Source organism: Puma concolor, chromosome E3, assembly GCF_028749965.1.
Source record: "Puma concolor isolate L17-30 chromosome E3, mPumCon1.1.hap2, whole genome shotgun sequence".
In the NCBI taxonomy this organism is placed as follows: Eukaryota; Metazoa; Chordata; class Mammalia; order Carnivora; family Felidae; genus Puma; species Puma concolor.
In genome coordinates, this window is record NC_141682.1 from 21,917,827 (window position 1) to 21,931,662 (window position 13,836).

At 51.2% G+C, this 13,836-nt stretch overlaps 1 protein-coding gene and 1 long non-coding RNA gene across 2 annotated transcripts in view; one reads left to right on the forward strand and one right to left on the reverse strand.

Moving 5' to 3' along the window:
• Positions 1–13,836, reverse strand: part of HS3ST4 (heparan sulfate-glucosamine 3-sulfotransferase 4) — a 402,056-nt gene that overhangs the window by 215,544 nt on the left and 172,676 nt on the right. The window lies entirely within an intron of this gene.
• LOC147573045 (uncharacterized) overlaps positions 1–13,836 on the forward strand; it is a 334,969-nt gene that overhangs the window by 740 nt on the left and 320,393 nt on the right. The window lies entirely within an intron of this gene.

Genomic DNA, 13,836 nt, shown 5'->3' on the forward strand with positions numbered 1-13,836 from the left:
CTACATCGCCTGTCCTTCTTTTCACATGGCTGAGAGATGTGGTTCTGAAGGAAGTGTGATGGCTAGTTCCATCGCTAACCAACCCTGTAACTAATCTCGGGAGTCTCCGTCTTCTCATTGGTAAGATGGTAACAAGATTGGTAACACCCATTTAACGAGATCACTGCGAAAAACAATGGTGTATCTAAAACGCTCCACTTACCTCCTGGTTAAACACCCAACAACGGGTAGCTCATCGTTCTAATTCTATTGCTTTCCTTGGACAAACTCCAGAAGGCACTTGGGGTCACACAGGCTGCCCTGAATCTGAATTGAGTCTCTTTTTGTTTCAATGAGTTTGGAACTGATCACTGCCAAATAAAAGCTGATGTAACATAATCTTTCTTTCTTCTTTCTTTCTTTCTTTCTTTCTTTCTTTCTTTCTTTCTTTCTTTCTTTCTTTTTTTTTCTCTCTCTCTCTCTTCCTTCCTTCCTCCCCCCCCCCACTTTTTTTTTGGTTTCAGGTGTTTCCTGCTCCCCCTTTAATAGCTAGAGGATTCTGTGCCCACCGTCTTCCTTACAGTTTTTTCTAACAGGGATCCAAAGAGAGAAAGACTCACTGCTTGGCCTTTGAGGTTCAAAACAGGCCTTTGAAACTCGAGGCAAGAACTAGGTCTTGAGCAAAAGGCCTTTTTGAGTTTCAAGAGCCTGTACCCTTTGAGCACCCAAATCCTAGGCTAAACAATAGGCAGAGAAGAATGTGCTCACTGATCTGGGAGAATGAGGTTTCTCCCTCTGCCACAAAAAAATCCCAAAGGCTGGGCAGAAGCCACAGAGGAACACAGGAGGGTTCGAGTCCCATCAGGACTCTGTGAGACCCAGTCTGGCAGGAGCATAAAGAGTAAAATCAGACCGGGGCGCCTGGGTGGCTCAGTCGGTTGAGGGTCCGACTTCGGCCCAGGTCATGATCTCATGGTTTGTGGGTTCGAGCCCTGCATCGGGCTCTGTGCTCACAGCTCAGGGCCTGGAGCCTGCTTTGGATTCTGTGTCTCCCTCTCTCTCCGCACCCCCCACCCCTTCAAAAATAAATTTTTAAAAAAACATTTAAAAAAATAAGTAAAATCAGGCACACGAGGATAGAGGGGAACTTCTCACTTCCCAGGAAAGGGAATGAGATCCGAGAGTTCTCCAGCACCCTCAGAAGGGTCAGATCAGTAGAGCGCTGTCACTGAGGAGGGAAGGTGGCTTGAGTTCCTGGATCTCGAGCTCCGGATCAGGCCGGTGGCTGCCCTCCACCATCAGGGGAGCCCTGTAAGCCACCATGGGACGGCTCTTCCCTGGCTGGGCCTCACCTCAGCACCCCATCTGAACCCCCCACGAGGCCCAATCCCCCTGTGCAGAGTAACGCTAAGCCCTCGAGATGGAACCGTGCTCTCAAAACCCAGATGGACCAGCCTCAGCACGGATACTTCGGTGGGAATGAACCAGCTTGGGTTCTTCCCTGGAGCTGGAAGGACACTAAAACATGCCTTCCTTATACACCTGCAGTCAAAAGAGATTCTCCGGGAAGACAAGCCACTGTCAATAAACTACTGGTCTAGGGGCGCCTGGGTGGCGCAGTCGGTTAAGCGTCCGACTTCAGCCAGGTCACGATCTCGCGGTCCGTGAGTTCGAGCCCCGCGTCGGGCTCTGGGCTGATGGCTCAGAGCCTGGAGCCTGTTTCCGATTCTGTGTCTCCCTCTCTCTCTGCCCCTCCCCCGTTCATGCTCTGTCTCTCTCTGTCCCAAAAATAAATAAAAACGTTGAAAAAAAAAAATTAAAAAAAAAAAAATAAATAAACTACTGGTCTAGAGAAAAAGGAGCCAGAGACTGCCAGACAGGAAGCTGGCAAAGTTCTCTGCTCCTCCCCACTCTCTCTCTGTTCACCTCCCTCCTAGAACCGAAACGAAATTTTGGGAACAAATTCTCCTGCAGGGGTAGAGCCAGACAAGGGGCACCAGGCCTGCCTGCACCCCCTCCCGCCTCCCCACCCCCCCAGGGTCTCCCAATCTCCCTCCTCTGGCCATCCAGACTCCACATTCCAGAAGTTCACAGGAGGGCTCACGACTATCTTGATGGGGTGGGGCCATCGGAGGAAACTTCTCGGAAGTGTACTCAGTTCAGGAACGGTGTGTTAGTCCTGAGCTGCCCTCTGAGCTCTGCAGCAGGTGAAGACAAGCCACCAGCCCCCTGACTGAATTGACAGTGGCTCTGTTTACATTTAGAGCAACGAGAGAGGAGGTCGGAAGGCACCTGCCTCAGTTTTCCCAAGGGGGCTCAGTCTTGTTGGTATCTGAAGATACCAAGAGCAAAATGGCTAACTCTGCTCGGAAAGAATTAGCGGTCAAGATTGCTCCTACAGAGAACATTTAGAGCCTGGCCTATGAATCTGAAGGCCTCGGTCACTTTTAGTGCCATAAGGTGCAAAACCAACATGGCTTAGAGTTGACATGAGCAAGCCCTGCGTGTCACTGACTTTGCTCAGGTCTGAGTTCCTGGTTTACCCTCTGAGACTCTACTGTTCCAGGCGGTATGTGTTGTTCCAACCCAGCACCAGGTGCTGAAGCCCCAGCCCTTGGGCCAGCACTGCCCAGTCTGGGAGAACTTGGCAGAGTACGTGAACCCCAACAATTACACTTCTAGGAACGCATCCGAAGGAAATAATCACGCATATATATATATATATATATATATATATATATATATATATACACACACACACACGCACGGAGGTTTGACTATGAGGATGTTCATCTGAGATTAATTATAATAATGAAAGTGCAGGGGCGCCTGGGTGGCTCCGTCAGTTAAACATCCGACCCTTGGTTTTGGCTCAGGTCATGATCTCCCGGTTCATGAGTTCGAGTCCCGTTATCTGCGCTGACAGCATAGAGCCTGCCTGGGATTCTCTCCCTCTCCCTCCCTCTCTGCCCCCTCTGTCTCTCAAAATAAATAAACTTAAAAATAAAATAACGAAGAGTGCAAAGAGCTTAAATATCCAATACGTGTCAGTATAGTTGATGTATGCAAATATTCACATGCATCAAAGGTTCATCAACAGAAGAGAAGAGAAAAAAGAGAAGAAGGGAAGGGAAGGGAGGGGAGGGGAGGGGAGGGGAGGGGAGGGGAGGGGAGGGGAGAGGAGAGGAGAGGAGAGGAGAGGAGAGGAGAGGAGAGAAGAGAAGAGAAGAGAAGAGAAGAGAAGAGAAGAGAAGAGAAGAGAAGAGAAGAAAAAAAGGAAAGGAAAGGAAAGGAAAGGAAAGGAAAAAAAAGGAAAGGAAAAAAAAGGAAAGGAAAGGAAAGGAAAGGAAAGGAAAGGAAAGGAAAGGAAAGGAAAGGAAAGGAAAGAAAAGAAAAAAGAAAAGAAAAGAAAAGAAAAGAAAAGAAAAGAAAAGAAAAGAAAAGAAAAGAAAAGAAAAGAAAAGAAAAGAAAAAAGAAAAGAAAAGAAAAGAAAAAAAAAAAACAGTGACTCTCACTGAACGGTGGGATTCTGGGAGAACTGAAGTTTCCTCTGTGTGCGGGTTTCATTTCCAACCGTGAAGTTAGAAGGCACAGACCCCGAGGCTGCCCTCACTCATGACATCGACTGCACGTTTAGGGGGTGGTTCCCCCAAGCCACCTTAAGGTTTGACAATTCGCTAGGAAAACCCACTCACTGTGGGTTGGGATGCCCGTGGGTACAGGGCAAGGCTACCGGTGAAACTCAGCCAAAGGGAGAGAGACACGGGGCAGAGCCCAGGCAAAGTAGCAAAGGGAGAGTTCCGCCGTCTTCTCTCCGCGGGGGAAGGGCGCCCAACTCTCCTTGGGCCCACCTGTGACAACGCATAGGGAGTACTGCAAACCAAGGATGCCCCGCGAGCCTCGGATCCAGAACTGTTGCGGGAGCCCAGCTGTGTAGACATGCCTGACTGCCCACGAGGGTAAGCGGAGCCTCCGGTCTTCAGCCCTCTGGGTGTGACCCAAAGCCTCCACCCCAAATCTCATCGTTGCTGATCTTTCTGGCATGGCCCCCCCTCATCCCGACATCCCTCACTGTACATCACAGTGTTAGACCGTCCAGTGAGACGCAAGGTTCCAAGCAAACCCACTCCGATCAGGCACATCAGGTCATCCACCCGTAACCAAGGACAAAGACCAGGTATCTTGCACAAGGCCAGACACTTTGCCACGCGTTAGGATAAACGGTAACAGTTATTACAAATGATAACGTTAAGGCGTTGCTCGAAATCTAATCCTGGACACCCAGAGGCACGAGACAGCTGTTTCCGCCCCCTCCCTGCCACCAGGACACCATCCAAATGGGGTCCTGTCTTTCTCTGGGCTGCACCCCAGGTCCTCAGTGGGGCTCTGAGCCCTGTTGCCTTTGTGTTGTTGTGATCATATTGCCATTTTAATCATGTCAATTACAATGAGAGCAATCATCACTATCGTGTATCGATCACTGACGGTGTCCCAGGTACGGAGATGAATTTTTAACACATGAAATCAAATCTTTTCATTAAACAACATTCTCGGTCTGTGCTGTTTTAGCCCCATTTTGCAGCTGAGAAAATTGGAGAAGGGAAGCTCTTTATCCAAAATCTCAGTGCTGAGAAGAGACAGGGCTCAGACCGAAACTCCCATCGGTTTCCCCAAAAGTGCCCTCAACTTCCCTGCTGCGCACGGCCCCTCCCCCGGGGACCAGCACTCTCTCGTTCATGTCCCCGTACCCCGGTCAGTCCCTCATCAACTTCTGAGGACCACCCAGAAAGCCAGTGGTGGCCCACCCAGCAGGGATGCAGGAACATCTCTCAACAAAGCTGTCACTACCACATGAAGTCCTTCTGAAAAAATGAAACCCGCCCCAACTGCAGACCCCAGGAACCTTCCGCCTGGATGCTGGACACCAAGAAGCAGCTCCCTCTGCCTTCCTCCCAAATCACCATGTCACCTGGACCCAGCTCACCCCTCAAAATTCAATTTCCTTTCGGGGCTCCTGGGTGGCTCAGTCGGTTGAGTGTCCGACTTCGGCTCAGGTCATGATCTTGTGCTTTGTGAGTTCGAGCCCCGCGCTGGGCTCTGTGCAGACAGCCTGGAGCCTGGAGCCTGGAGCCTGGAGCCTGCTTCCGATTCTGTGTCTCATTCTCTCTGCCCCTCCCCCACTAACGCTCTGTCTCTCTCCCCAAAATAAATATACATTAAACATTTTTTTTAAAAACTTCGATTTCCTTTTGAGTGTCTATCCATTTATCCAGGTGTTCTTTACTGCCAGTCTTTGACCCCCAAGAATTTTTAAAGAATAACTTGTCTGGGGGCGCCTGGGTGGCCCAGTCGGTTAAGCGTCCAACTTCAGCCAGGTCACGATCTCGCGGTCCGTGAGTTCGAGCCCCGCATCAGGCTCTGGGCTGATGGCTCAGAGCCTGGAGCCTGTTTCCGATTCTCTGTCTCCCTCTCTCTCTGACCCTCCCCGTTCATGCTCTGTCTCTCCCTGTCCCAAAAATAAATAAACGTTGAAAAAAAAAATTTTTTTTTTTAAATAAATAAATAAATAAATAAATAAACGAATAACTTGTCTGGGGATGCCTGAGCGGCTCAGCCGGACTTCGGTTCGGGTCATGATCTCACGGTTCGGTTCCTGAGTTCGAGCCCCGCGGGGGGCTCTGCGCTGACCGTGCGGAGCCTGCTTGGGATTCTCTCTCTCCCTCGCTCTCTCCCCTCCCCGCCTGCAGTCTCTCTCAAAATAAATGAACTTCAAAATAAAAATTAAAAAAAAATTTTTTTTCTAATGACAATTTAATCTTAATTTTATCTAATACACCCTGAACAAATATCAAGTACATTTTAGGAATGTTCTACATCCTCAGGGACTTTTTTTGGTTCACTTTTCCTGCTTTTTTTCTTTTTTTTTTTTTTAATTTCAAATCTCTAAACTTAGAGTTAAGTTTTCGTTATGTTCTTTCCTTCGAAGTCTGTTTTAATTTGCGCCGACAGACAAAAGGATGTGAAAACACACAAAACGAAACCGAACGCCTTGCTCTTTAAGCGGGATGGGTTGGACACACTTGTCTCTAAGGCGCTTTCACGGGATGAGCCGGTCCTCCCCTGTCTCCTGGCTTCGACTGTTCCCGCTTCTTCCTCTTCTTCCTCTGGACCGGCCCCTGGAAATTTCCTGCTCGTGTGTTGATCGTTGTAGAAAAGCCATTCCCCATTGTCTGTTTTGCTCCTGCTCGAAGGAGCCAGCTGGTTCTTCCCACTTACCTCCTTGACGGGTGAGCCGTCTGTGGCTAACTCACGGCGCAAACACACGCACTTCCCTCGTCTCACAGGACTTCGGGCAGAATTACAGGAGACCGCCCATCAAATGCAGCCACCACATCCTCCCACAAACCCACTGAACTGTCCCCAAGTCTATAAAAATCCATTCCTGCAATCCTGACTGGAGGCATCCTCTTTATTTCAGAGACCTACGAGCAGGGAAAGAGCCTCCTCGTTGGGGATGTCTCTATTCATTCCACATGCCTGTTCCTATCTTCATCCTATTATTTCATCTATTAATTTAGCAACCCAAGCGCTCCGTGAGTTATTTCGCAATTACAGGGGGAGGTACAGGTCCAACACGCTGTGGACGGGAAGGAGGTTGACAAATTCCCATTAGCGTCGGGCCCAGTAATGGCCCCATAATGCCGCCTTGCGCTTAGCCAGATGAAAGCAGCCGTACGTTGTAAGGAATTTTAGAGGGTGTCACAAACCTTAATGCATTCTCGGTGCCCTGGGAGGCAAGCATCTACTCCCATCTGGGACACTGGGCCCTGTGGCACGGGGACGTGTGCACGTCGACATATAAATACCCTCAGTCGAGTTTACCTTACGCCCTACAGAAGCGGCTTAAAGCACATTTGCACGGAGCCGTCAGCCCCTCAGACAGATGTTTATTAAGTGTTAGCCACACGCCAGGCAGGCCCCGGCTGGGCTGTGGGGAAGCTGAACAGACGTGGCCCCTGACCCAGTGGATCTGAGGGTCTCACGAATGACACAGCCACGAAGCAACTATACTTTGTTAATGGATTAAGCACACAAACATCCTGCTGAGTTCGATACAGGAAAGTTGCCTGCAACTGAGACAGGGGCTTGGGACATGGCCTGGAGTCACAGCGAAGTTGGGTCTGGGCTTGACTGACTGTCCTACTGATTATCGTTTTATTTTGTTTTATTGATCTTAAGGAAGCTTCACACCCAGCACGGAGCCCGACGCGGGCTTTGAACTCACAACCCTGAGACCAAGACCCGAGCTGAGGTCAAGAGTCCCAGCACTTAACCGACTGAGCCACCCGGGCGCCCCTGTATTACCAATGACTTCGTCAGCTCCCTGGCCTCAGACAACTTTCCCAACCTTTCTGAGGTTCCCATTTCCTGATCCACCATAGTGTCCACATCAAGCGTTTGTTGAAAGGATCCAGTGAGTCAGTGCATGGGCCTGTCCCCCCAAAATCTAAGTGCTTACTAATAAAGATGAATAGTTACAGCTACGAGTATTATTCCCCAACAGGCTCCTACACTGTGGGGTCATCACGCATCCACGGGCACACCAGTCAAACCTGTAAGAAATTCTGGAATCCTTCAGAATTACACGGACCCCCCGAAGCTCTAATAAATGCAGAAGCGTCTCAGTTAACCCCAGGGACCTCGGCTTAGCCACCTGACACCGTGGTACCCGAATGTCCCCTTCCAGTGGCCGGGGGCTTTTCTGAGAGCAGGACAGAGCTGGGACAGAAAACCACTCGGAAGCCGTGTCTTCCTGCAGCAGACAGGACGGGACAGAGGATCCTGGCAGCCCTTTCCGGAGCTTGCCACCAGGGGCCCCAAGACATTGCCGGAAGAGTGTCTTTACGTGACAGCCAGGAGGGAGGCCCGGCTCGGCCTCTGGCCCAATATTCAACATTTCTATCGAGGGCTCGAAGAAAGGCTGATAGAAATCTGTGCGTGCTACAAAGTTGGGACTTCATCTTGTAGGCAATATGCTACATAATAGAATCAGGATCCCTGAAGACCTCCACCAGCTGGTGTGGAGGGCTGAATCACACAACATGAAATGTAACAGAGATAAACACAAGGTCCTGCCCTCGGGGCCCAGCAACCATCTGGACAAGCCCTTAACAGAGAAAGCAGGTGTGTGAAAGCACCTGGCTGGTTCTCATTACCTACGAGCTCCATCGCGGTCGACAGCGTAACGTGGCTCTCGAAGCCAGCCGGATCGTCTCTGGGCGGTTGCATTACTCGAGGCAGAGCTTTCAGAGCAAGGGAGGTGATGTTTCTGTGGGAGGTCTGGGCGTCGTTCTGACAGGCATCAGCACTCGCGAGCATCACTGAATACATGCAACCAGGGAAGTGACAGGGACTTCCAATCACACCTGCTGTGGTTAAACTGACACGATAGACTCGGGGCTGCGGGACCGCTATTTCCAAATTCTTCAGGAGGCCATAAACATGGCTGCTGATCTGGACCAGGCAACGGGCCGAACGCTTTGCCCGGGACGCCTCCGCCAGCCCCCCGTGCCGACTCCATGTCACCCAGGATTGAAGACGAGGGACTGAGCCGGACCGAGGTCAAAGGCCGTACACCCGGGGAGCGGTGGATCGAGGACAGGAGTCTAGGGCCGGCTGGCTCCAGAATCAGCAGGTTCACCCAGATACGGTGTGCTGTATGGAGCCACCCGTCCGTGGGCACCCGTCGTGGAATAAGGCAAAGGCACGGAACGCCCGCTTGCCGGCCCCCTGACGCACGGGGCCGTGTTGGTCCTCAGCGCCTCTCCAGGGCCTGGCACGCGGTAAATATCTGACCAGCATCTGCTGAGGAAACGAGGTGCTGGACAGGCACAAACTGTACGGGAGCGAGTGGAACGACTCCCTCCAGGAAGTCGAGTCCCGGGGCTGCCCCACTAACAAGATGCCCCAAACGGGGTGGCTTAAACCCACAGAAATTTCAGGGCGCCTGGGTGGCTCTGTCGGTTGAGCCTCCGACTTGGGCTCGAGTCGTGATCTCTCGGTCTGTGGGTCCGAGCGCCACGTCGGGCTCTGTGCTGACAGCTCGGAGCCTGGAGCCTGCTTCCGATTCTGTGTCTCCTTCTCTCTCTGCTCACACTCTGTGTCTCTGTCTCGCAAAAATAAATAAGCATTACACCGCCGTTTCCTGGTTTCGGGCGGTTGCTGGCAACGCGCAGGGTTCCTTGGCTTAACGGCTGCGTGATTCCCGTTTCCGCCTCTGTCTTCCTCCCCTCGGGGTGCATCTCTTCCTATTGGGACACCAGCCGCTGAATGAGGTCCCACCCCAGTCTAGGAAGACCCTAATTCCAAATACTGGAGGGCGACCTTGTTCGACCGAGGGCAATCACTGAATAGGAGAAGCACTGTTGGGAGTCGGTTAGGGCACAGTTCGACCCCAGGAATGATCAAGTACGGGTTTCAGTATTTTTTTTATTTATTTATTTATTTTTTTTTATTTATTTTTCTTAACATTTATTTATTTTTGAGACAGAGAGAGACAGAGCATGAATGGGGGAGGGGCAGAGAGAGAGAGGGAGACACAGGATCGGAAGCAGGCTCCAGGCTCCGAGCCATCAGCCCAGAGCCCGATGCGGGGCTCGAACTCACGGACCGCGAGATCGTGACCCGGGCTGAAGTCGGACGCTTAACCGACTGAGCCACCCAGGCGCCCCCGGGTTTCAGTATTTAATAGCGAGGACTCGGACACTAAAACGAAGGGTGGATCTGGGAGATCACCCTTTCGTTCAATAAACGTTTGGATCCCGACTGTATACCAAGTACGAAATCCTAACGGTCGGACTACTCCAACGTGAGTTCCCTTGGTGGGGCCAAAGCCCAGGCGGGGAGGCAGACGTGCAAAGGACAACCACAGGACGATTTAAAAATTAAAAAAAGTTCACTCTCAACAGCCGTGGAAGCATAGAGGTCAAGGTTATTAAGTCAGCCTGGAGAGAAGACGGAAAAGTAACTAAAGGCTCAACAACGAGTGGCCTTTTCCAGGCAGAAAAATGACGGCAAAATTACACTGTCCCCGGCCCACAGTCCATCCTTCCTCCTTCTGCTAAAAACACAAAAATCTCCTTTGGGAAACCTGTTGTCTATTCGCAACGCGGCTGAGTGCGTAGGACGAGCCTGCCCACAGCTCCGGGGGTTCCTGGCCAGCCGGGACATCCCACGGCCTTGTCTAAGTAGGGCCAACGGGAGACAAGGGGACACTGGCCGGGGGGTGCAGGAAGGTATCACTTGCACTACATTGGGTGCTAGAAGGATGTGAAGCTTACAGCTGCTGGAACCATCTTGCAACTCTAAGGGGAGAATCTTGAAACTGCCAAGAAAAACAGCAGATCCTGGGAACAGAGCCGCTCACAAGAAGCACGGCCAAAGGCTGGATCCTGTTAGCGTTACTTACGTCCTGAATCAAACCGTACCTGAAAGGCAGACCGTTCGGACCCTTCGTCACGTGAGTCAATAGGTAATATTTTATTTTGCTTAAGCCAGTACGAATTGCATTTCCTGGTACCTCCGACCAAATGACTCTCCACTGGAACAGCCGTCCAGGATGCAAGAACAGCGTGTCAGAAGTCACAGAGGCAAGAAGAATGGGGTGTTTTCTAGAAAGGGGTGAGAATTTAGTGCAGCTGGGGAGCGAGTGAAGAGACGGCCGAGGTCTCACCGGAAGAGACTTTCGATCAAGCTGGGTTCGGCTTTCACTGTGGCGTTTTTATATCCCTCCCAATTCTGAAATCCTTTGGTTTTCTGAGCCGTGTTCCAGAAATCTTTGCAAGAGAAAGGGAACATTAGTCCAAGAGGAGCAGCCTTGCCTGAGTTAGCACCTTAGGTCCTAATGTGCCTGCTGTTGGGTATTTTATCTGTATCCATCAATCTGCAGGGAAGCAGGGAGTCAGGGGTAAAAATTACTGCTCCGGCTCCTGGAGCCCGTGAGCCCCAGGTGTGCTGATCACAAGCCTGGCAATAACCCTCCCAGGTGCCATGAGCTACACCCCCACGGCCAAGTCTCCCCGTGCTCAGATACTTGCGATGCGGTCACGTTTAAGGATGCCAGAAATTGCCACTCTCGGGCTCCAGAGCATTTGGAAGAGCAGGGAACAGAGCTGAAGCCTCAAGTCACATTTCACATGCACGCAGTTCCCAAGCTTCACACCGGTCTCAGCAGCTGGGGCACGGAAGGGTGAGGCTCCCAGGTTACTTCCAGAAATTCACTCTGCCCGCTCCACGGTGGGCATGTCTGACCATGTCCGGGAAGGAGATGAGATCCGCACCTTCAGTGCGGACACGCGGACTGGGCTGGCCGCTTGGATGCCAAGAGATACCCAGTGCCGCACACAGGAGGCAGTGTCCCCTCCCTCCTCTAACGGGGCCAAGGAAAAAGACCAGCGAGGCTTCCCTACCCCCGGTATCCAAGAAGCGACGGCAAGGACAAGCGAACAATTTCAGACAAAAGTGTAGCTACAGAAGTGTTGGCTTCGTAGGTATCTGTCTAATTCTCTAAAATGTAGGTTCTAGGACAGCAGTGACTCTGTCACTGTCACAGCAGTGACTCTGTCACATTTGGTCAATGCTTTATCCGACTTATTTAATGATAATAAACCAGTAACACCACGAGGGGTCTGTAACGGGTCAGGCAGTATCGTGCGGGTGCGAGCATCGGTGCTCTATCAGTGTGTCTGAACCTCAATAATCCCAGGAGGTGGGCACGATCGTTAATCCCGCGTGCAGATGAGTAAACTGAGGCAGAGTCTGGATACCTTGCACGAGCTCATCCAGCTGAAATATGGCAGAGCTAAACCCTTGAACCCGTGACAAACCGGCTCCAGAGTCCACATTCTAATTATTGCCACGCCTATACTGTCTTCCAACTGCCTGGAACATTCATTCAACCAGTCCTTAACAAGCATCGACTGCACCCCTAGTACATTTCCGGGTGCTGGGGATTCAGCTACGAATAAGACGAATTCGGGAGCTCATTAAACATTTGCTGGACGGATGACCAGGCAGATGTACGGACGGATAGAAGGATGGATGAATTGATGGATGGGTGACTAGCAAGGCAGGACTCAGAAATGTGGGAAGGATCTGCTGACTATCACTAGTGAGTCGTCAGTAAAAGAGGCCGAGTCTCTCTTCCCCAGGTTTTCTCCCCCCTGCATTTGATAGTAATTTGTCAGCGGAATGCACGCAGCCTGTAGGACCAGAAGCCCGGCCCCATCCCTTTTAACATCCGCGTGATCCTGAACAACTCACTTAACCTCCTGGACCTGTTTCCTCACTTACGAAATGAGAACAACCCCAGCCACTCACACAGTTGCTGCGGATTAAATGTTACTCGCTATTGTTTGGAGCCTCGTTCAAACATCATCTCTTTTCTGCAGCTTTCAGTTCAATTCAACAGATGTTTATGAAACGTGTCCTTTACGCAGGCATTGTGCTGAGGGTAAGGATACGACGGTAAATTAGACAAACACGGTCCTTGCGTTCAAACAAGTTTTAGTTTAGCAGGAAAAACAGGACAAAAACAAACAAACATGTTTTGTGAGTGCTGAAGAAAGTGTGGGATGCGAGGGGGGCGCTGGCCAGGGCGGGGATTAGCCTCTCCACCTCGATGCCCCCATATCGGTTGGCAACTAATGTATGCATCTGTCTCCCTTGTCAAACGCAACCCTTCAAAAGGAATCAATTGCACCAAATGGATGTAATGTGGATATAAGGAAGGAGAGATGGATGGATGGATGGATGGATGGATGGATGGATGAGTGGATGTTGGATGATGCATGGATGCATGGATGGACAGACGGAAGGAAGGAAGCTTTGAAAGAATGGTCCACACGAGAACAATCAGGACTTCACAAAAGCCAAGTCCAGGGGCAAAACCCAGTCTACATTGAGCTGATGTCCACGTATTTAAAAACTGGATGGAACAGTTGCATCAGACGCAGATCGGGGGCAAAGCCAGGAACTTCGACGGGGTTAACATGAAAAAGGTGAAAAACAGGGCCCAGCTGCAGGAGAGGACACCAGCCAAGAGGATCCTTTGCGGGTAGCTGGACCCAGAAGGTCAAGGGCGGTATGTTGTAAGAACAGTCACAAATGTCTCTCACCCTCTTGGATGCGCCCCTTCACGATACGGCTTTGTGGCTCCTATCATCATGACGAAACGTACTCGGCTACTCTTTGAACCTGGCCTCGCCCACAGGACTTGTTTTGGTCAACGGAACATGAGCAAACGTGGCACAATCCGGAGCACCCCACCAGCCACGGAATCCCGAGAAATGATCAGAATGGTTACCATTTTAAAACACTACGTTGGGGGGCGCCTGGGCGGCTCAGTCGGTAAAGCGGCCGACTTCGGCTCAGGTCACGATCTCGCGGTCCGTGAGTTCGAGCCCCGTGTCAGGCTCTGTGCTGACAGCTCAGAGCCTGGAGTCTGTTTCAGATTCTGTGTCTCCCCTCTCTCTCTGACCCTCCCCCGTTCATGCTCTTTCTCTCTCTGTCTCAAAAATAAACGTTAAAAAAAACAAAAAAAAAAAAACACTACGTTGGTTGGGGCAGGGGGTGGGGAGCGTTCTGCTCTGAAAGCTCCTTGAGGAAAGGGGAATGGTGGAGAACCACGAGCACTCCAGCAGACCGGGTGACAAGCTGGGGTGCCCGAGGCCACTCCTTTCCGTTTGCCGGCCCTCGGGGCGGAGAAATAATTTCAGCGAAAACGCTACTCATCGGTACGGGCACATGATGAGCTGACCACACTGTGGAACCTGAAAGGCCGTCTGCCTGCATGTATT